This window comes from Anolis carolinensis, unplaced genomic scaffold (genome assembly GCF_035594765.1).
Source record: "Anolis carolinensis isolate JA03-04 unplaced genomic scaffold, rAnoCar3.1.pri scaffold_8, whole genome shotgun sequence".
In the NCBI taxonomy this organism is placed as follows: Eukaryota; Metazoa; Chordata; class Lepidosauria; order Squamata; family Dactyloidae; genus Anolis; species Anolis carolinensis.
The window spans coordinates 14,087,958-14,111,422 of record NW_026943819.1 but is presented as its reverse complement, the minus strand read 5'-3'; the positions used below and the strand labels follow the sequence as shown (position 1 = coordinate 14,111,422).

Below are 23,465 nucleotides of genomic sequence, written 5' to 3'. Positions count from 1 at the left end.
AGGGGAGATTGGAAATGGGCCGAAAGTTTCCGAATTGAGTGGGGTCCAGTGATGGCTTTTTCAACAGCAGTTTGATCACTGCCATCTTTAGGTTCGCTGGAACCTTGCCGTCCTGAAGTGAGGCATTCACCACCACCTTCACCCACTTGGCCAAAATGCAGGCAGGCTCTGAATCTTCAGGCGAGTTCTAGAATGTCCTGTGTATTTTTCTTAATTCAGGACTGAACCTGCATTGGCAAATGGAGGAGAATTTGTTTTGGTTAACATTTTTAAGCAAATCTACCCAATTCATACTCCCCAGACAAATATGCAGAATGCAGCAGATTGTAGATTTTGGCTTTCAAATTGAAAAGCAAGTATTAGCCAGATCAAATGAACAACTGAGCATCCTGGATCAGGTTTTGTTTTAAAAAAGGTTTGAATACATAATGTAGGAACTGGGGAAATTGCATATGAAAATTAATACAAACCTTCCTGTAACCTTTCCAAATAAAATTGTGGACTGATTGAGAATGGATGAAACTGGTTTGACCCTATCCCCTTTGTTTCTGGAATATAGAAGAAATAGATTGTAAGCAACATCCCAAATAGTGTTCTTATCATAAGAATTGAGCATAAGAGAAGAACAAATTGATGGACAGTGCCATCAGTTAATGAAAACATCCCCATCTCCAAAAACTAATTCAGCTAGACACAAAATCATGAGCCCAAACATGCACTGTTAACTTTTAACAATGCATCATATCATGAATCCATGTTGCGAATGTATATGGCCAACTAGCATTAAGGTGCATTCTAATAATGTATCTGGAAACCTTTAAAGAAATCCCTCATTTTTTCTGATTCTCTCACTTACGGTGTAAAAATAGAAGAGCCTGGAAAGTCATTGTGTGGACATACCGGAAACTAGCATTGGCTAGAGCTGCTATGCACTGGAACTCAAACCATTAGCAAAATACATGCTGGATCCAAGAGGGTCAGGATTTGGCAATTAGCATATTTGCTTCATCAATTCCACAAAAGCCAAATACACATCCTGGGAAAGAGAGCGCTTTGTCTATTCCAATTCCAGATGAAGCTGAAAATTCAGCTGCAAGTCACGGTGGGAAGCTCATTTGAAGAATCCCTGATGCCAGATAATTTAGAAGAGCCTGCAGTCCCTGGGTTTTGGAGAGATATTTAAGAAGACTCCAGGGCCCTCGGATGACCCAAGGAAAGCACAAATCAAGAATTCCCTTCGGCTCCTCCTCAACGACCAGTTAGAAACCAGTTAGCAGATGTTTATAACAAACAACATTGCCATCTGGAAAAAACATTTGTGAGCTGTGGATTACCACAGGTAGGTAAACTCACTTTTTTCCTTGCAATACAAAAATCCCTGAAGTGGGTAATAATAATAATAATAATAATAATAATAATAATAATAATAATAATAATAATAATAATAATACCTAATTTTATTACCCTGTCTCCATCTCCCCGAAGGGACCCGGGGCGGCTTACATGGGGCGAAGCCCAGATAAAACAGCAAACTAAAATAAAATCAAGAAATACAAACACAGGCATTAAATTTAACACTCTTGAACATAGTAAAAGCATAAAATAATAATCATAGTAAAAACATGGATTTGGCACCCAAGTAGAGAGGTAAAATGAACTTAATGTCATAGGACATTAAGTAGTTACATAATTATGGAGATTATCACATGAGGATTGAGGCAGACAATAAAAGCTCCCTAACCCTGATAGGAAACACTCCTGATCACATAACACCATCTCAAATATATTTTTGGTGTCAACATGCCCTAAGTAATTAATAACAGTACTTTCAGTACAGGAATCAGCCTAAAATCTCTATATTACAGCTGAGATCATTAGGCTTTCCAGATGTTTTGGGTCTGCAACTTTCTATTGGATCTGTAACAGGTTTCCAATTGACCATGAAAAGGGCTTTTCTTGACTGTCAGGATTTTCTAACAATATCTTGATGCTGCTAAATGCTTGTTTGCACATTTCAACTGCACTGAAATGTATGACTTTACCCACATACAGAACATGTGGGTTTTCTGAGTAGAAGAATTACTTCTCATAACACAAGTCATGTTTTCGATGCAAAGCAAACCAAAACACCACTCACCTTTAATCCCTAGATTAGAGATCTATACATTGACTTTGGAAACAACATGTTTTCAAAGATTTCCCTGCGCCAGGGTGAAATTGTTCATTCAGCCTTTCCTCTGAAAAGAAAATTAACAAATATTTGCATCCCCAATGCCAAGAAATTGTATATACTGGGGTGGGGCTGTTGGGAGTTGGGCAAGAGCCCCATCACTTATTTCTCACTTCAACCCTATTCCCACTCATTGCGCATTGAATAGAAGTATATAACTACTTTAAATTGATTTTCTGGCATTATTTAAGTTTGTAGTTTTCTTCTGAAGTTGAAGCTTCAAAACTTTGTTCTTAGCCTGACTCAGTTTACTTTCCCCCACCCTAGTTCACCTAAAATAGCTCACATGTTGCAGAAAGCATAATTGGTCAGACTGGAGCCTGGCCAGCTTGGCAGGGGCGCTTCCAGAAGCAAATGGGAACACTTGATGGATCAGTGTTCTGATCTGATGTGGCAAATGTTACCCTCTGTTTTCCCAGGAAGAGAATGGTGTGCAGTCAGCAATGCTCCGCCTCTTTGCAGTGTGCATCAAATGCTTCATTACCTAATTGAACCTTTTGCAAGTAAAAAGGAAAAGACATCTGGCAGGGTTTGATCTTCATAAATCTTGGTCTTTTCAGCTGGTGGCTGGAGACTTCAGTAAAGATAAAAAATCATGAGTATCTAAGTATTACTAGAACAGAAGTTACTAGGCCAGAATAAAGCTATTCTGAGAGAATAGTGCTTGAAGCAGTAGACTTATTGCCACAAACATTTTCCATCCATTTCAGGTACGAGGAGGATATTAGTAAGGTAATTAGAAGTTAAACCCCATCAGTCATCAGCATGATACAAAAGTAACTATCTCAAAGCTTTTCTTGAGTCTAGAATAAAACTTTGGATTGTTAGAGCCAAGTTTTTTTTTCCTCAGGAAGAGTATAACATGTAGGTAAAGGTAAATGTTTCTCCTGACATTAAGTCTAGTCATGCTATAAGAATGGTGTGTGTGTGTGTGTGTATAAAACAACTTAAATGTATATACTCTCATACAGATTTTAACGTGTGTATTATAGTATGCTAGTATTGTTGAGTATTTTCTTTACAGTCCCAACTGAGTACTATCTTATTATGTAACATATAAAGCAAAACACACATCAATCTCCAACCGAAAACAGTCCAAAAATATGGTGTATATACAAGTACAATTATACAACCTTATTATGTAACATATAAAGTAAAGCATACATCAATCTCAATGGAAAACAGTCCACAACTATTGTGTGTATACAAACAAAACTATGCAACAACAAGTAATCCCGGGTACAATGCCTCGTTTCAGGAAGTCCTTCTTCAGGTTGTGGATATTTATGTTAGATCTTAAACAGTCTTTTGACGTATGGTAATTTTCTTCTTACTGTGATTCTCAGAATCTTCTACGGTATGTTGTGGATATATTGCTGTCTCTTTTAATCTTAATTACTTGCTTGGTCCTGCTTCAGTTCAAGGCCTATCCATGTTGTCAATTTCTAAACATAAACATAGGCACATACTAATAGTAACTATGATAGTTATACCAAAATAGATATGTATAAACACCCCATATGTTTTCCAATTCTTAATCTAATACATAAAAGAGTTTACAAAAATACAATTGACTTACACGTCGTTACTCTTGCAGGGCTCTGTGTTTCTTCAAAGTTGCAAGTGTCCTATGGCTTGCATGGTGAACTGAAATACTCTACTCACTACAGATAACAGGTGAAATCAATCCTATCATTCAGCCCTTTGGGAAATACAGAGTTTAATGTAAAGGTCCAGAAAGACTCCCTTTGTAGAAGAAGTCTTTTACTATCTCCAATAGGTTTTACCTTCTCTATCACAAAGAAATTAAAACTCTCATCAGAATGAGCTTTTTCCTGAAAGTGTGTATGTAAAGTAGAGTCTGTGCATCCATTCCTGATTCTGGATTTGTGTTCTTGTATCCGTGTTCTCAATGCCCGATCGATTAAGTCTAGTTGTGTCCGACTCTAGGGGTTGGTGCTCATATCCATTGTCCGTAGACACCTCCAAAGTCATGTGGTCGGCATGACTGCATGGAGCACCGATGCCTTCCCACAGAAGCGGTACCTATTGATCTACTCACATTTGCATGTTTTCGAACTGCTAGGTTGGCAGAAGCTGGGGCTAATAGTGGGAGCTCACTCCGCTCCCTTTATTCAAACAGCCCACCTTTTGGTCAGCAAGTTGAGCAGCTCAGTGGTTTAGCTGGCCATAAAGATCGATTGCTCTGATGTGTAGGAAAGGGCAGGCATCAGAGGGTCTCTATGATTGATGGCATTGTAAGTAAAGCCCTATATATATGGACTGTAGAGCATGACTCATGTATTCCGATCTATAAAGATGTTTGGTATCTTCAGCTCCTGTGTGCCTAGGAGTATTCTTTCAAGAGAAGGCTAACTCTCCAGCAACACAGCTGATGCACAGGCACCATTACACCAACATTGGGACCATATCATAACCATTCCAAAGTCAAGAGCACATGAACTTTGAGAACTTCTGGTCACTTGATACTGAATTGTTACAAGCAATAGCAAGTTGTAGTGTTTCCTATTTTAAAAATGCTGGGAGCTATGCAGTCTTTCCTTGTCTCTTCTGTGGATTTCAGAGGAAGGAGTGTTTCTTCAGCATCTGTCATCCTGCAACTGTTTCAGCCTCCAGCTCTTCAGATTTGGAGAAGCTGCACTTATCTAGAGCCATAAATGTCTGGCAAACAGAGTCCTTTGTGTTCCGTTTTTCAGATTCCAAAGTCAGAGTTATGACAATATTCAATTTGGCAATCCTACTTCCAGAAAACAGCTGCAAAATCTTGGTATTAGCAGCCTGAAGAGCTGCCATTTCATGGTGAAGAATGATAACTGTTAACTCTGAAAGAATAGCGACGTATTCAGATTTTGCCTAAAATAAGCAAACTCCTTGTTTGTAATGACAATGAACTGAAATGTCTGCCATGCTTCAGATATGGACAATTTTTCTTTCTTGCATCCTGATTGACATCTCATTCTTGAAATGTTTCTGTAGGTGAGTTGATCTAGATTAGAAGTAACATTATTTTCATTTTGTTTTGCCTTTTATTTTTTTAGATCATACCATATTGTCTCAACTGCAATCCCTCTGCTCAGGTGACTTGACTGCTGCTCAAGCTTATAATTTCCTCTTCATTCTTTGTCACCTCCACTTTCATTTTCTTCTTCACAACGAAAGCCACGTCATGCCATATAGCTATGTAGCTCATAGGTCTTTTGTTTCTTTTTCTTGAAAAAGTGTGCTTTCACTGAAACATCTTGTTTATATTTTTGGTGACATTATTTCAGTTCTAAATGGTCAGGCACTTAATTGAGGTTGCTGTTAGAGATAATGGATATTAGGATATCACTTTTGAACTATTTATATTTACAAATGAAATATGAAATACATTAGTTGACTAATAATAAATGGGAGAGAAGTGCTTACTGAGCAGGAATGAATCTGTTGAAATCTATATATGTGTCTCTCTCTGAGTCTTTTTTCCTCAATTCTACACACATGGAGCTGTTCTTCAGAAATGTATAGGGACAACAATAGCATACTCTCCAATCTGCCAATTAGTTAGGGACAGTCACAATTAATTCTATGCTGTTCCACTTCCTCAGCTCTTTCTAAAATGTCTTAGTTTCTCTCTCATCCTACTTTCCCCCTTGTTCTTGTCCCCCCCCCCCTTTATGGGTTCAGACTTAGTTCAATCTGAAAAAGTAACTGTACTGTTCCATTATCCAGGAAGAGACCACTAGGGGGCACTAGAGACAGAAGGATAGTCCATTTTACGGGGGTGCATGGTGGCGCTCCATGCAGTCATGCCAGCCACATGACCTTGGAGGTGTCTACGGACAACGGTGGCTCTTCGGCTTAGAAATGGAAATGAACACCAACTCCCAGAGTCGGACACGACTGGACTTAACGTCAGGGGAAACCTTTACCTTTTATGGTGGGTTGAAGGAGGAAACCCATTTCCCCTTGTTTTCCTGTTATTTCCCCACCCATGTCCCCATCATAATCAGCAAAAACTGGAAAATGGTTTTCCTCCTTCAACTCCCCTCCATAAAATGGACTATCCTTCTCTCTCTAGCACCCCTTAGTGGCCTCCAACTGGAAATGGAACAGTAACAAAGTTATAATCAACTAGCTGTGCCCGGCCACGCATTGCTGTGGCGTTGTCTGGTGGTGTTGGTGAGAAATTGTTGAGGTAGTGGTGGTATTGAATGTCTGTTGTATGGTTGTCCTTATGTTTAGTATGCATTTGGTTGTTTGTGTACTGCAAAAGTGGTGAGGGTAGAGGGGGGGGGGTCTATGTCCCTGTGTAGTATTATATAGTATTTATACATTGTCCATGTGTTGTGAATGCTTGGATTGTGTCCTGCTACATAATAGAAAGGGTTGGGCTGGATGGCCCTTTGGGGTCTCTCCAAATTCTTGGATTCTATGCTTCTATTATTATTATTATCATCATCATCATCTTCATCATCATTATTATGTAGAGGCTGGATAGCCATCTGTCAGGAGTGCTTGGATTGTGTCCTCCTGCATGGTAGAAGGAAGTTGATCTGGATGATCCCTAGGGGTCACTCCAAACCTTAGGATTGTATGTTGTTGTTGTTGTTGTTGTTGTTATTAGTATTGAGAGGCTGGGTGGTCATCTGTTGGGAGTGCTTGGATTGTGTCCTGCATGGCAGAATTGGGTTGGACTGGATGGCCTTTAGGGGTGTCTCCTAACTGTTTGATGCTATGATTAGATGTGTATTATTATTGTGCAGATATTGGATGGCCATCTGTCAGGAGTGGTTGGATTGTGTCGTCCTGCATGATATAAGGAAGTTGAACTGGATGATCCTTAGGGGTATCTGCTAACCTTAGGATTGTATGATCTTCTTCTTATTATTCTTATTCTTATTCTTATGCTTATTCATTATTGAGAGGCTGGCTGGCCATCTCTTGGGAGTGCTTGGATTGTATTGTCCAATGGCAGAGTTGGGTTGGACTGGATGGCCTTTAGGGGTCTCTCCTAACTGTCTGATTCTATGATTCGATTTGTATTATTACTGTGCAAATCTTGGATGACCATCTGTCAGGAGTGCTTGGTTTGTGTCGTCCTGCATGGTAGAAGGAAGTTGAACTGGATGATCCTTAGGGGTGTCTCCTAACCTTATGATTTTATGATATTCTTCTTATTCTTCTTCTTATTATTATTATTATTATTATTATTATTATTATTATTATTATTATTACAGTAGAGTCTCACTAATCCAAGCTAAATGGGCCGGCAGAACCTTGGATAAGCGAATATCTTGGATTATAAGGCAGTCCTTATAATAGTCAAGGAAAAGCCTATTAAACATCAAATTAGGTTATGATTTTACAAATTAAGCACCAAAACTTCATGTTATACAACAAATTTGACAGAAAAAGTAGTTCAATACGCAGTAATGTTATGTTGTAATTACTGTATTTACGAATTTAGCACCAAAATATCTCAAATTGAAAATATGAAAACATTGACTACAAAAATGGCTTGGATTATCCAGAGGCTTGGATAAGCGAGGCTTGGATTAGTGAGACTCTACTATTATTATTATTATTATTATTATTATTATTATTATTATTATTATTATTATTATTATTATTGAGAGGCTGGGTGGCCATCTGTTGGGCGTGCTTGGATTGTGTCCTCCATGGCAGAATTGGGTTGGACTGGATTACCACAGTAATTATTTCATATTACAGTAGAATCTCACTTATCCAACATTTACTTATCCAGTGTTCTGGATTATCCAACGTAGTCTGCCTTTTAGTAGTCAATGTTTTTGTAGTGAATGCTTTAAACTGATTGTGATATTTTGGTGCTAAATTTGTAAATACAATAATTACAACATGGCATTACTGAACTACTTTTTCTGTCAAATTTTTGTATAACATGATGTTTGGTGCTTAATCTGTATAATCATTACCTAATTTGGTGTTTAATCGGCTTTTCCTGAATCCCTTCTTACATTATCCCTTACATATTCACTTATCCAACAATCTGCCAGCCTGTTTATGTTGGATAAGTGAGAGTCAACTGTATATTTATCATCTTATATTATCTGCTTAGAACTGGACTATATGAGGCCCCTTCTACATAGCTGTATAAAATGCACACTGAAGTGAATTATCTGGCAGTGTGGACTCAAGATAATCCAGTTCAAAGCAGATAATATAAGATTATAAATGGGTAATATAGCTGTGTGGAAGGGCCTTGAGTCTACATTGCCATATAATCCAGTTAAAATCAGATAATCTGTATCTTATAGGCAGTGTGGAAGAGGCCTGAGGCCTAACTGTACCTGTCCCCTGGGCTGAGTAGGTTGCTAGGAGACCAAGTGGACAGAGCTTAGCCTTCTAACTGGCAGCAATTGGATAAAAACAATTATTCCCCTCCCTCTAATTAGGACTTTATTTTTCTTTTCTTTTTGTTGTATGAACGTAGAGGCATGGATGAGGGGTTGTGCTGCCAAGTTTAGTGTTTCTGGGATGTGTAGTTTTGTTGTTTTGTCCTAGGTCGAATTTTTTTTTATCCCTCTATATATATATATATATATATATATTGACTCAACAAGAGTCAATCTATAACAAGAGGGAAAGGAGAGGAGGAGTGGAATCTTGACCTTCCCAGTAGATTCAGGAAAATGCAACTACTGCTATCTCTTCAAGCTTGAGTGTTCCCCAAATTTCCCAGTCCCTAGCATCTTCACTAAAAAGAAAGACATGGTGAAACAGTATGTAGGGGAAATTACCATTATCTAACATTGACCTTACCTTGAGAAGGGCCATCTGGTCTTGTCTTCCCACTCATAGCTGACAACAGGTTACTGGGACTGTATTCAGGATTCTCTCCTAGTCCAATCTAAAGATCCTTTTCTTTTCCTTGTAGCTGCCCATCAGAGTATAACCCAAGCATGGTTTCTAAAACCAGACCATGTGTTTTCCAGACATATGTGATCATGGCTGATAAATGAATGGCTCTTGGCTAAATCTCTATCATTTAGGAAAATGCGTAACTTCTCCAGTTATTGTAAGTGCCAGTCTAGCACCAGAAGATCCCCTTCTTCAGCTGTTTTATGTTTCTATGATTTCCCTCCACTTTCCCACCTTCATTCTTGACAAAATGGAAACACCCCTCCCACTTCTTTGTCTTTTGAAAAACCACTTTGAAATCAATAAAGCATAAAAATGTAGGAACACACGCTTTGGTTCATCAGTTGCAGAAAATAGGATTTTCTGCTTTAAGAAAATGAGATCTTGTACTCACAATTCCCTCTAGCATAGAAGCAATACCTTCCCATTTTGGTGTTAGGCACAGCCAAGCCCCCAAAACCTCAGCCATTTCACTCAGAAGTCAAGCTATGTTTTGCATGATCAAAGAGTAGATCAAATCAAAAGCAGAGACAGGAAAGAAGAAATCAAATTTTAAACAGCCTTGTGTTTGCCCAGAAGCAAAGTAGAAAGTCTGATTAATCCCTTGCTTATTATATTGTTTATATTCTGGCAATATGTAGGCAATGTTGAACTCAAAACAGTGGGGAGGGGATCTCACTTTTGTAGCAACCCAGTTGCCAGCTTCCAAAAGTCTGAACTGAAAATTCCAAAAGTCTGAACTCAGTTGAACTGAAAATTTTATTTGCATGTTCATGACCCATTGAGGAACTCAAAATATTGTCTATGAGGATCCATGTAACTTTGCTGAACTTTAGGGTCCATATCTCAGATGGGTTTCTTTCAAATAACTGATGCCTAAAACAAGATCTGGAGGTAGAGGTTATACATCTTTGCCTCAACTCACAAATGTTGATTTACTTCTTCTCTCTTTGAACATGTGGATATCACCACCCTATACTACTGGTCAACTGCAACATTCACACTTGCCTCAAACAGACAAGAGTTCTTTCTTCCATCCTGGATACTCCACAGATATATAAACCCCAATTGACTAGTTCCCAACAGACCTTACAACCTTTGAGGATGCCTGCCATAGATGTGGGCAAAACGTCAGGAGGGAATGCTTCTGGAACATGGCCATACAGCCCGGAAATGTTGGTTATCATCGTGGACTACGCAAGTCTCAAGCCCTCAAGGATAGGATTAGAATGAGGGAACCCTCACTGTACTCCCATGCACACCTAGAGAAGCCTTTGCTGTTTTCCATTCTTGTTTTCTTGTTTACTTTGACCACATGGTCAGCCCCATTTTGGCCCTCTTTCTGCTTTCATCTTCTACCTGAGAGACCACATTTTGCCATTCTCCAGGCAAAATGTAGCTATTTAGATATTTTGTTATTTTTACCTTCTTACCTTCCTTAGAAGATAGCCTAGAGAGCTAGTTAGCTCCAAGAACCTTTTCTATCTACAATTGATTTCTTTTTTACTACAATAAATGATTTTGAACCTATAATTAAGACTCTGCAATCCTGTGCCATTCTAAGGAAGAAAGGCTTCTCCCAGCTCACCACACATAAGTTTCTGCTGTTTATGAAATGTGGTTCTGCCACTCTGCTGTACCCAAGAGAGGGTTCGACAAAACTATTGTATTATTATGATCTAGTTCCTATCTCTTGAAGCATTAGTTTTGGAAGCTATTCCCAAAAGCCAGTGAGGGCAGAGAGTGCTTGAACTACTACTACTAATATTTGAATAGAAATCCACAGCTAGCCAGGAGGTTGTGCGACTGTAAATTCACTATATCTCTAACCAGCCTAAAAGACAGAATAGATGTATGGATAAATGTTAATCTTAATGACAAAGTTGAATGCATCATACAGAAATGTTTAATTGCAACAATTTTGGGGGCTAATCTTCTGCCCTGAGGAGAAACAGAAGAATAAGTAGCCATTGGAAGACTGAAGTTTGACATATAACTGATTTCAGCCTTTTGTGGCTGTTATCAATTTTGGGTAATTGCATGATTTGGATGCACAGTTTTATTTGGGTCAACAAATAGTTGCAAAGTTATGGTTACGCTCTTATTGTTGAGGCATCCTCTGAGTAAACATGGCCTGAGAAAACATCTGGACTAGATTGTATAAATGTATTTTAAGATTTAAAACGTAACACTCACTTAAATCTATCAGCTTTACAATGCTTGCTTCAAGCATGCAAGAACACACTCATTTTCAAGAAGAAGAAAAAATACCTTTTTTCAGTATAATATGAATGAAAACTTCTTCTGACTTTTGTTCATTCAAAAGTGTCAGTTCTTCAAACTAAAGCTGCTCTTGCTTTCAATATTTGGATGAGAAAATTGTTGTGCTGACATTTCTAATCATGCTGGTGCTCTTGAAGCCATGCCTAGCTTCTCTGCATTGATTTCTATTTCTGTTGCCCCAAAATGTCTTTCTTTCTTTCTTTCTTTTATAAAACAGATGCCCATTCCTCTTTGAAAGAGAAACTATTATTCTTTTTTTGGGGGGGGGGGGGATCTGTTGCTTTCAGACTTTCACTGGAACGTACAGATAAATATATCACAGCAACTAGCATAACAGAAATACCTGAAACTTGAAAAACAAAGAAGATTTTTAAAGCATCTACTAGCACTTCAGAAATTTTCTTCTGGATCCTGGAAGAAGGGACTTAATCAGAAGCACCTCAATATTCAATGCAGTAGCTTTGAATATTTAGGTCTTCTGATCTTTTGACTTCTGTCCCTTCAGCTATTCTGAAAGCAAAAGGATTTCTAGCCAAGGCGGCAGTCATAAAATACCAATGAAGACCCGAAAGATCAATGGAATAAGTGGTGGAAATAATTGACAGAATTTGGTGAGGTTGCGGGATTCAAAATTAATAAATGAAAATGATAACAAAAAATATCTCATAGAAGAATAAAGAATATTTAGAAAAACATATGGGATTAAAAATAGTAAGGAAAGTTAAATACCTAGGAATAGAAATTACTGCAAGTAACGCCCAACTTCTTAAAAATAATTTTGAAAAAAATGGATGGAGATAAGAAAAAAATGGAAAGATGGAACAATTTAAACTTGTCACTTCTAGGCAGAATAGCCATTGTTAAAATGAATATTTTACCCGAAGTTTTCATATAAGGATGGACTAAAGAAAGTCCCTCGGATAATAGTATAAAGTAAAGATAGTTAAAATTGTTTAACTTCAAAAATAAAAATAAATGACTAAAAGAAAATCAAAAGGACCACACCCAGAGCTCTGGAAGTACAGTAGAGTCTCACTTATCCAACACTTGCTTATCCAACGTTCTGGATTATCCAACGCATTTTTGTAGTCAATGTTTTCAATTTATCATGATATTTTGGTGCTAAATTCATAAATACAGTAATTACTACATAGTATTACTGCATATTGAACTACTTTTTCTGCCAAATTTGTTGTCTAACATGATGTTTTGGTGCTTAATTTGTAAAATAATAACCTAATTTGATGTTTAATAGGCTTTTCCTTAATGCCTCCTTATTATCCAACATATTCGCTTATCCAACATTCTGCCGGCCCGTTTATGTTGGATAAGTGAGACTCTACTGTAACAGTAAATATATAGCAACTGTTTACATGTACGCTTCCCCCCCCCCCCCTTTTCCCCCTTTTTTCCCCCTGTGGTCATTTTTGTTGTGGTTGTTGGGGTTTTTTTTCTTTTCTTCATCCCCCCCCCCCCTTTTTTCAACTTGTTTACTGATACCTCACTTTCCCCCTCACCCCTCTCCCCCATGTTACCCTTGTTGTCTTATATGTGTTTTATTGTATCGAGAAATGAGAATCTTTGTTGTAATAAGAAATGTATGGAGTTGCTTGGAAATCTCTCAATAAAAATTAATTTTAAAAAATACCAATGAAGCACTATTCCAAAGTGTAGCATTAACGGTCAATGCTTCCAGTGCTCATATGGCTACTAGGCTTGTGCATTTCAGCTGAACCTCGATCCGTTTCTGCTACCCAAATTTTGGTGGACCCCTGCATCCATTTTTGCCGGCTGAATAGCAGAGCCCTTGTTACAGCTGTCCAAAAAAGCTGAAGGCAAATGGCCAAAACAAATTCATGCTACATCTAAATGGAAGTCCTAGCTCCAGGTATAGGATAATTTGCTTAGTGGCAAAGTAACACTGTTGTAAATTCCAAATTCACATGAGTTTAATTTCATGGGCACTAAACTGGATTTAGGCATTGGGTCTGATGGCACTTTGCAATAATTTAAAAACCACAGGGATTATGATGAATTGAACACAAATGGTTGTTCTATTTCCTCCATATATAGTAGTTGAAGATTTACAGCTTCTTTGGTGGTTTAATTCTCAATGAAAATTGACCAGATTTGAAAATGGTTTCATGTTCAAGATGGATGGAAATTAAATAATTAAAATCTGGATGTGTGACAAACTAAAGTGACTAATTTGTCCATATATTCCCAGAGCTTTGAATTTTATTACATGAGGTTAGAAAAATGGCATTGAAGCTGGACCATGACATTGCTGACAGTCTCTATAACACAATGCCATGTGCATCCTACTGATGGTCTGCCTTCTCCTTATGATTAGCCTGCCCATTGCTCTTAATAGGAAAACCCCATCACAATCTCACAATGTTCCCGTCCACAGCTTTGGTATGAATTCCTTTATTGCTGGCATGTTGGCACAGAAGCTGAAGGGACCCAGCTCTCCAGAGCACTCCCTCTTGCTATTCCTAATCTTATTTCATATTTGTTCTTTTTTTGTTTTTCATTGCTGAAATTGTGAGATTGCTATAAAATTGTAATCAACTAATGGAAGTTCCAAAAGATGAGGTTACAAGAGTATGAGGAAGTACAATCACAGAACCACTGATAGTTACATTGCCACAATTGCATGAATGGAGAGAGCTGTGATATCAAAGTTGCTCATCCTGACATATTTCTGCTATCTATGATAATGTTACTGGCATAGAATAATGCCTTGGTATAATAAAGTCTTTTAAGTATCTTGAAATCTTAAAAGTCTGTGTGTGAAACCAGAGCCGGCCCTAGGTATTTTTCAAGTGTAGGCAAACAGAATTTTGGCGCCCCCCCAAACCAATCACTGAAAAATAAAAGCGTTGGATAAGCGAAAATGTTGGATAATAAGGAAGTATAAAGGAAAAGCCTATAAAACATCAAATTACATTATGATTTTAAAAATTAAGCACCAAAACATCATGTTTTACAACAAATCAATAGAAAAAGCAGTTCAATACATGGTAATGTTATGTAGGAATTACGATATTTGCAAATTTAGCACTAAACATTGAACAGGGATATAGGGCAGTGTGGACTTAGATAACCCAGATAGCCCTCAGTATTAAAAAAAAAACCTCTAAAATCAGGACAATAAACAACACTCTGAAAACAGAAGAAATCCAGAGTAAACAATCAGGGACAGCTAACTCCTCCCAAAAAAAGATTCTCCCAGGCAAGAAGAAGCCAGGCCTTGAAGCCACAGGGCCATTAAATGCTAATCAAGGTGATTAATTACAACATTCACACCTGCTTCAAAGAAAAGTTCTTTCTCCCACCCTGGACCTTCTACAGATATATAAACCCCACATACCTAGCTTCCAAGTTCCTACAGACCTCACAATCTCTGAAGGCCCCAAAGGTGGGCTTGCGTGGTGCGAAGGTGGGTCTGCGCTGGCTGGAAGGCCCAGCGCGGCCGCTGGAAGGCCCGAAAGAGAAGGAGGTGGAGAGTGGTGCCCTCCTCCCAGGACGATGGTGCCCCCGGGACGATGGCGCCACAGGCAAATGCCTATTTCGCCTTATGGTTGGACCGCCTCTGTGTGAAACCTTGTGTGTTCAATCATGTTCATGTTGAATTGAGGTTGCCTTCCTTTTTCTCAATTGTCCCTATTCAGGTACATTATGATCTTCAGCTCTCCCTATAGAATAGAGGGCCTACTTTCCAGTTACTTTCTAAGAACAATACTAAGTTTTCAAATATCATAGTGAGTGGAGACAGAAAGAATGTGAGTTTTAAAAAATATGAATGCAAAGGAAATAAAGGCTCAGTTTATATACAATTCACACTTAGGCTAGCTGTTATTAAATACATATGCAAAGGCAGCATCTCAAGGGTCTATATGATTTATAGTCTATAGCACTTTCAAAAGTTATGTTTACTTCAGTGAAATAAAGATGGTTGGTTACTGCTTTAGGTAATCTATTCTCAAGTGTGATGACAGGCAGATTGCAATGTAAATGTATATAGTGTTTGTATTTCATTCTTTTAATTAAAAAATGTTTTTAGCATCAAGTTACATTTAACTTTTGTATTAAGAAGCGACTGAATGAATAAACAACAACAACAATTAAGAACTATTAAATCGTAGGGGTGTGCGAAATGGCAGAAATCCATTTTGGTTTCGTTTCAAATTTCGGATGCCCCCCATTCTGTTTTCGGGAACATTAGGGGGTATTCAGAGGGGGTGTTCTGATTCATAATTTGAAATCTGGAGCTCCATTTTCATTTATGTAAGATTCAGTCCATAGGCATCAATGGGGAAACATGCAAGGCTTGTCTTTCCATCATTTTTATTGCTATCACTTGTAGAAAACATTTATGACTGTAAGTTGCCAGGCCCCACCCCCGGGGAGGCAGAGTAATATTATCATGAAAAAGAAGTCTGAATCAACAAATCTTTCCCAAATTTAACTGAAAGATTCGGCGGCTCATGTTTCATTCCATTAAGGCTTCGGAGGAGTCGTATTTTGGAGGTTCATACACCAATCACCTAAATTATCCTGATTACCTCTGTCTTGTCTGGATTCAATTTCAATTTGTTGGCCCTCATCCAGTCCAACACAGTGGTCAAGCACTGGTTCAGGACCTGAACAGCCTCCTTAGTGACAGGTGGGAAGGAGTGACAGAGGTGGACATCATCTGCGTACAGATGACACCGGACCCCGAAACTCCTGATGATCTCTCCCAGTGGCTTCATGTAGATGTTAAACAACATGGGAGACAATACAGAGCCCTGCGGGACCCCACAAGTCAACGGTTGTGGGTCCGAGCAGGCGTCCCCCAATGACACCATCTGGGACCGACCCTCCAGGAATGAGTGGAGCCACTGCAGGACAGTACCTCCAAGTCCCATTCCCGCGAGGCGTCCCAGAAGGATACCGTGATCGACAGTATTGAAGGCCGCTGAGAGGTCCAGCAGAACCAGCAGGGACACACTCCCCCTGTCCAGTTCCCGGCAAAGATCATCGATTAAGGCGACCAAGGCTGTCTTGGTACCATGCCCCAGCCTGAAGCCAGACTGTGCCGGATCCAGAAAATCAGTGTCCACCAAGAATCCCTGGAGCTGCGAGGCAACCACATGTTCCAAGACCTTGCCCAAATAGGGGAGATTGGAAATAGGCCGAAAGTTTCCAAATTGAGTGGGATCCAGATGGCTTTTTCAACAGCGGCTTGATCACAGCCATTTTTAGGCTCGCTGGAAACTTGCCCTCCCGAAGGGAGGCATTCACCACCACCTTCACCCACTCGGCCAAACCCCCTCTGGCTTCTCTCACCAGCCAGGATGGGCAGGGGTCCAGGATGCATGTGGTCGGTCTCGCCTCTCCAAGGATCTTGTCCACATCCTCGAGCTCAACCAATTGAAATGAATCCAACAAAACTGGACAAGCAGGTGCACGTTACATCCTCAGAGACTTCTGTTAATATGGTGTCAAAGTCGGAATGGATCAGAGCGACTTTGTCCGCAAAGAACCGAGCAAATGCTTCACAGCAGGCTGCAGAGTTATCAGGGCTCCCACCTTGATTGGTGGGAGTTAACAACCCTCTGATAACACGGAACAGCGCCGCCGGATGGTTCTGTGCGGACGCAATGTTGGCCGCAAGGTGGACTCTCCTTGCAGCTTTGATTGCCGTGGCATATGCCCTTAGATAGGAGCCTAGCCGTGTTCGGTCTGACTCGTTATACTCTGATCGCCACACGCACTCTAGTTCCCTCTTCTTTCGCTTTATCGCTGCCAGCTCCTCAGTAAACCAAGGAGCTGGTTTAGCTCGGTTACTCGAGAGGGGACGCTCCGGAGCGATCGTGTCTATTGCCCTAGTCATCTCTCCATTCCAGAGAGAGACCAGAGCATCAACAGGACCACCTGCCGAGGAGGCGGGAAATTCTCCAAAAGCCGTCAGGAATCCTTCTGGATCCATAAGTCTCCTGGGGCGAACCATTTTAGGTCCACCACCCCTGCAGAGGTTTGGGGGTGCAGTAAGTCTAAACCTGATCAGGTGATGGTCGGTCCATGGCAAAGGAGCATACCAGTAATATACTATATTCCCCCTTCCCAAAAAAGAATTGCCTATGGACGTTTCAATGTCATTTACACAACACATTTACACAATAAATGTCAAATTGAATATACAAGGAAATCCACAACTGATCTGTGTGCATGTTTTAGGAATGCATATTTTTTTTATGAAAAATGGTACAGCAAACCAATGGCAAAGCAATTCAGCTCAGATAATCTCAACTCTGTGATTTGTAAACTGGTGCCATGAAATTTTATCTCATCTAAGAATTCTGAAACAAGAGAAAGCTTCTGCATTTAAAGAGATGACACCTTAATGCTACATACTTTCAATGTGGACAATAATATCTGATGTTAGTCACTGCCCTATCTCTATCTAGCTACCTATCTGCGCAAAGCCATGAACCAGTTCCATACATTGGCAGGCGTGGGATTATTGCATACATAAGCAAGCAATTTGTATCAGGCATGGAGGAGTTGGCTGGTTTCATAAACTATCCTTGTCTTTCGGAGAAGCCAACCACATACTGCTGCATAATTTTAATTACGCAGTGTAGCGTTATTGTAGATGACGAACCTCTTTGTACATCGGAACAGACAGACTGTTTAGCTGAAAGCAGCCACAGTCAGAAACTTGACAGCAGGAATTGTGCGGTGCTGTCTGGCAGATCTTTTGCTGCAGATCATAAAGGATTAATTAAAATTGTATAAAGCTGAAAAGAGGCCCAAGGTAAACATAGAGCCAAGTGGAATTGCAGTACGCAGTATTAGTTCTATAGCTGGAGGCCTGGAAGAATCGACAGATTGCTCTTAAAACTGGGCAACACAGAACTCTAGCATAAGCATCCATTTGCCTGACTCTTAAAAAAAAACTTGGCTTAAAATTAAATCTTGGACAGATGCACACATGTTCCCTGCACCCATGTATGCACTGTCCAAAATACAATCTTTATATATAACCCACTAATAAACTCATACTTTCTGGCAGATTAGTTTATTTTCTTACTCTATTTTTTTTAATCATAAATCTCTGGTCTCATAAACCGCAATAATAATAAATACAATAGAGTCTCACTTATCCAAGACTTGCTTATCCAAGGTTCTGGATTATCCAAGGCATTTTTGTAGTCAATGTTTTCAATATATCATGATATTTTCGTGCTAAATTCGTAAATACAGTAATTACAACAAAACATTACTGCGTATTGAACTACTTGTTCTGACAAATTTGTTGTATAACAAGATGTTTTGGTGCTTAATTTGTAAAATCATAACCTTATTTGATGTTTAATAGGCTTTTCCTTAATCCCTCCTTATTATCCAAGATATTCACTTATCCAAGGTTCTGCCAGCCCGGCGTTTAGCTTGGATGAGTGAGACTCTACTGTACAGTCAATCCAAATGCATCTGAGTGTTCAACCTTTTTTCTCTTCTATGGTGTAAACCATGCAGGTCTTTGGGAAGGACAAGAAGAAACTGGCAATAAAGTAATGGTGCCCACCATGTTCTGCTGGCTATAGGTAAAGATAAAGGTTTCCCCTTGACATTAAATCTAGCCCAGTCCAACTCTGTGGTGTGGTGCTCATCTCCATTTCTAAGCCAAAAAGCCAATGTTGTCCATAGAAGCCTCCTAGGTCATGTGGCCAGCATGACTGCATGAAACGCAGTTACCTTCCTGCTGAAGCAGTACCTATTGATCTACTCATATTTGCATATTTTCAAACTGCTAGGTTGGCAGAAGCTGTGCTATCAATGGGAGCTCATCCCATCCCACAGATTACAAACGCTGAGCTTCCGGTCAACAAGTTCTACAGTTTAGCAGTTTAATCCGCTGCACCACTGTGGTTGGCAGGAGCAAACTTTCAGTAATGCTCCTAGTAAATTGAGAATGTCATTTTAAAAAGCATTGAATAAATTTTCTAAAATTCTATAAATATTGGTATTTTTTCAGGGGCCTAAATTCACATTATGGGTTCCATGGTGTGGGGACAGGGATGGCACCAAGTGAAGCAGGACAGACCTCTCCTTACTTCCTCTGTGCATCATTTCCATGTTGCAGCAGAAAAATTGTGAGATAATTTCAATAACATTATTTTAAAGCAGGAATAAACCAGAATTTCAGCCTTTATCCCTCCTCCCTAATAGATATGGATGGAACAACAGGAATAAAAACTTGTTTTGCTTTATAAAAGGAACACTGCAACTAAAGCAGCCCATTATAATATAGTAAACCAAACTAGCTAAAATGTCACCACACTTTCCCAATTTCTACCTGAGCTCCAAATCCTAAGCTAAGGGGTCATATAATATTTCTGAAGCTTTCAATTTGGAGCTTTTTCTATCTATAAAGCGAAACAGTCATAATTGGGAAGTATAATTTAGAAGTATGACATTTTTCGTGTCCTTGCTGTCTGAACCCAGCTCACAGCTGGTTCATAGGGCAACTCGCTTATTAGAGTGACATTGCCTATGTAGCAATATTTTCTAGGCTACTTTATATCTTTAATGGTTATAAGACATGGACAAAACAAATACGACGGCAGGGTTAAAGTCATCATAATAGGGGCATTTTATGTATCAACTTCTTTTGTTGGTTGGTCATTAACATCCTTGGTTGACAGAGGTCTATCTTTCAAGTTGACTTCATTCCTTTCATTCCAAAAAGGCAATTTTTTTGTCTGAACCCATTTTATAGAAAAATATGTTACCTCATACCAAGTCATACTATTTATTCAACAAGACCCACATTATTGGCTTCTCTAGTGCAACAGCTGCTGATAACATTTATCCAGCAGAGCACTATCAATAACTTCCAACTTTTAGGGTAATGGAGTTACCATAAAAAGTTCAATTAACATTAACATTAAAAATTATAACACATTCAGTGAGCCACTGACATGGGGATGAGCAGCCACCACTACAAAAGTTTTCTATGGTCTCATATGGTACCTCCCCCCCCCCCCAATTGTATGCTGTCCCCTTCAAGAATCAACCTGGGAGCTTCTGAATACAATATATTAGCAGTGAGCCATGTGTCTTCTTAGATATTGGAAGTAAGCCAAACTAGAAAGATAGTGAGAGGTAATGCGGAAATACCATCTTTCTTAACCTCTTACTGTCCACCAGCAATCCAGGAGGATGATATTTTCTTTAAATATTCAGCTGTACACATGCAGGTAGATGCTACCCTCACCCTCCGCTGCCCCTAAATGATGAGAACAGTTGGTTGTATGCGTGGTGGTGACTGATTATGTAAAGGAGAAACTGGATGCCTTCTTTTACACATATGCACAGACATAATGCCTTTAAAAGTTCGAAAATATGCAAATTTGAGTAGATCAATAGGTACCACTCTGGTGAGAAGGTAACAGCACTCCATCCAGTCATGCCAACCACATGACCTTGGAGGAGTCTACGGACAATGCCAGCTCTTCAGCTGAGAAATGGAGATGAGCATCCCAGAGTCAGATGCAACCAGACTTAATGTCAATGAAATACTTTTACTTTTACTAATGGCTTTAAATGTCAGCATCAGGATTCTAGTCATTATCTTGATCTCGCTTGTTTCATAACATCCTAGGAAACAGATTCTTATATGAGAACTCATTGGGAACTTGAAGGGAAGAGATATCTGATTTAATTGGGGGTGGGGTGGGGGACAACTCTGAAAGATTTTGGGCTGTGGTGAAGTGTGCAACCCAACATAAATTCTTCATCCATCAAAGTCAGATCCAGATCCTGTTTATTTCTGCGTTCAGTGCGTCTTGATATTTCATTGGCCATTCTGATTTTATAATTATGATGTAGACATAAAAATGTACAAAAGATAATTTTGATTATTGCATGGGTATTTTAAAAAAATAGTATATATGTAGCTGCACCAGTACAAAATAACAAGGTTTGCCCATTTTCTAATTCCAAAATACCCTCAGGCACCAATCCACCTTCTACAAGAATAACCTACAAAAACCTTCATTTTTTAAATAAAAAACCCAGCAGTTCAATAAAAAGAGCTACAGGCAGCGTGCACAGCAGGAGAAGGGAAAGTCAGGGGTTGCTCCAGGGCAAGTCACATACATTGGCCAACATGCAGAGGCCCAAAACTTAGAATAACAAAGAATGCTGCAGGCAAGACTGAGAAGCAGTAATGACTGGGACTGTAATCAAGGGCATTGCGTGCAGCAGGCTTACAATAGGATAGAAAACCAGGTATGAGGACACTAAAAACAAACCCTGTGTACTAAAAGGTTGTGTTTATTTGCTATGTCAAAACACTAGGGAACGCATTGTCAAATATTTACCATATATACTCGGGTATAAGCCGACCCGAATATAATCCGAGACACCTAATTTTACCATAAAAAACTGGGAAAACTTATTGACTCGAGTATAAGCCGAGGGTGGAAAATGCAGCAGCTACTGGTAAATTTCAAAATAAAAATAGATACCAATAAAACTACATTAATAATAACAATCATTCATTTATTATCCATTTTTATCCTGCCCTAACTCCTTGTGGGGACTCAGGCCAGCTTCCAACATAGCAACAGGCAAACATTCAATGCCTGTATAAACAATGCAGAGCTAGATATAGATCTATTATATATACTAATTTCACTTTTCCCTGAAACATTTGCAAATTCTCTCTATATATGTGCATTTCCCTCCTGCATCTATCTAGAAATCTCTATATGTGTGTGTGCATTTCCTCTTTAGTATTTTTATACCCTATATATTTATATTCCTATATATCTATCTAGACATCTCTCTCTATATAGATAATTATATCTGCATAGGATTTGCAAAGACTTGCAAACATGTGAGGCAAAAATTCATATATAAAAATAATGTATACACATACAGATATACAGGTATATGAAAATCTCTAGATATCTAGAGCCCCCATGGTGAAGTGTGTTAAAGCACTGAGCTGCGGAACTTGCAGACCGAAAGGTCCCAGGTTCAAATCCCAGGAGCGGAGTGAGCGCCCGCTGTTGCTCCAGCTTCTGCCAACCTAGCAGTTCAAAAACATGCAATTGTGAGTAGATCAATAGGTACCGCTCCGGCAAAAAGGTAACGGCACTCCATGCAGTCATGCCAGCCACATGACCTTGGAGGTGTCTATGGACAACGCCTGCTCTTCAGCTTAGAAATGGAGATGAGCACCGACCCCCAGAGTCAGACATGACTGGACTTAACGTCAGGGGAAACCTTTACCTTTACCTAGATATCTATATGTATATAGGATTTGCAAAGACTTGCAAACATATGAGGGGGAAATTCATGTATAAGGGAGGCTTTGGAAAAACAAACACACTGATAAGGGAGGAGAGAAATATATCATATATTGCAAGCAATAGCCTCCAGGCTCCGCTGCCTGGCTTGACCTTGACCCGATTATAAGCCGGGGGAGGCTTTTTCAGCTGATAAAAAAGGGCTGAAAAACTCAGCTTATCTTCGAGTATATATGGTAAATTTACAACAAATAGGACAGGCAACTGCAAAGGGAAGAAAGAAGAGGATATTCATCTGAAATGTATTTATGTATGTATTTTGTGGTAGTGGTGTTCCCTTCTGCCCTCTGCAGTGATCAAATCCCCACCCTCCCCATTACACTGTGATAGCTCCTCAGCACTGGTGGGGTAGAATCAGTTGGAGAAGAGTCCAGATCATCCACTGAGGTTGCCGAGGAAGCCAGTAGATCTCAGCAGTAGTTGCAAGACTCTTCTCCAGTTCCCACACCCCTATTCTTTACCAGTCATGGAACGACTGTTGGATAGGGGTCTATCACAGTGAATCCAGGCTGGGGTGATGGCGAGCTGTAGTAGACTTTCACATGCAGAATTCTTCCCCCATGTAGGCTCTCAGTCAAATCTTTTAAAATTAAAATAATCTAAATATGGTTAAAACTGCTACATCAAGAATATGGCAGCCACAAGATATGAACAAGCATCATCAGTTTGGTGTAAGT

At 39.4% G+C, this 23,465-nt stretch overlaps 1 long non-coding RNA gene across 1 annotated transcript; it reads right to left on the bottom strand.

Annotated features, from left to right (window-relative positions):
- Positions 1 to 1,451: 1,451 nt before the first annotated feature.
- LOC134293477 (uncharacterized) lies at positions 1,452 to 3,888 on the bottom strand. The gene is made up of 2 exons (XR_010000424.1): positions 2,138 to 3,888; positions 1,452 to 1,532 (listed from the first exon to the last, which is right to left on the bottom strand). It is a non-coding gene; the product is annotated as an uncharacterized LOC134293477 (long non-coding RNA).
- Positions 3,889 to 23,465: the final 19,577 nt, after the last annotated feature.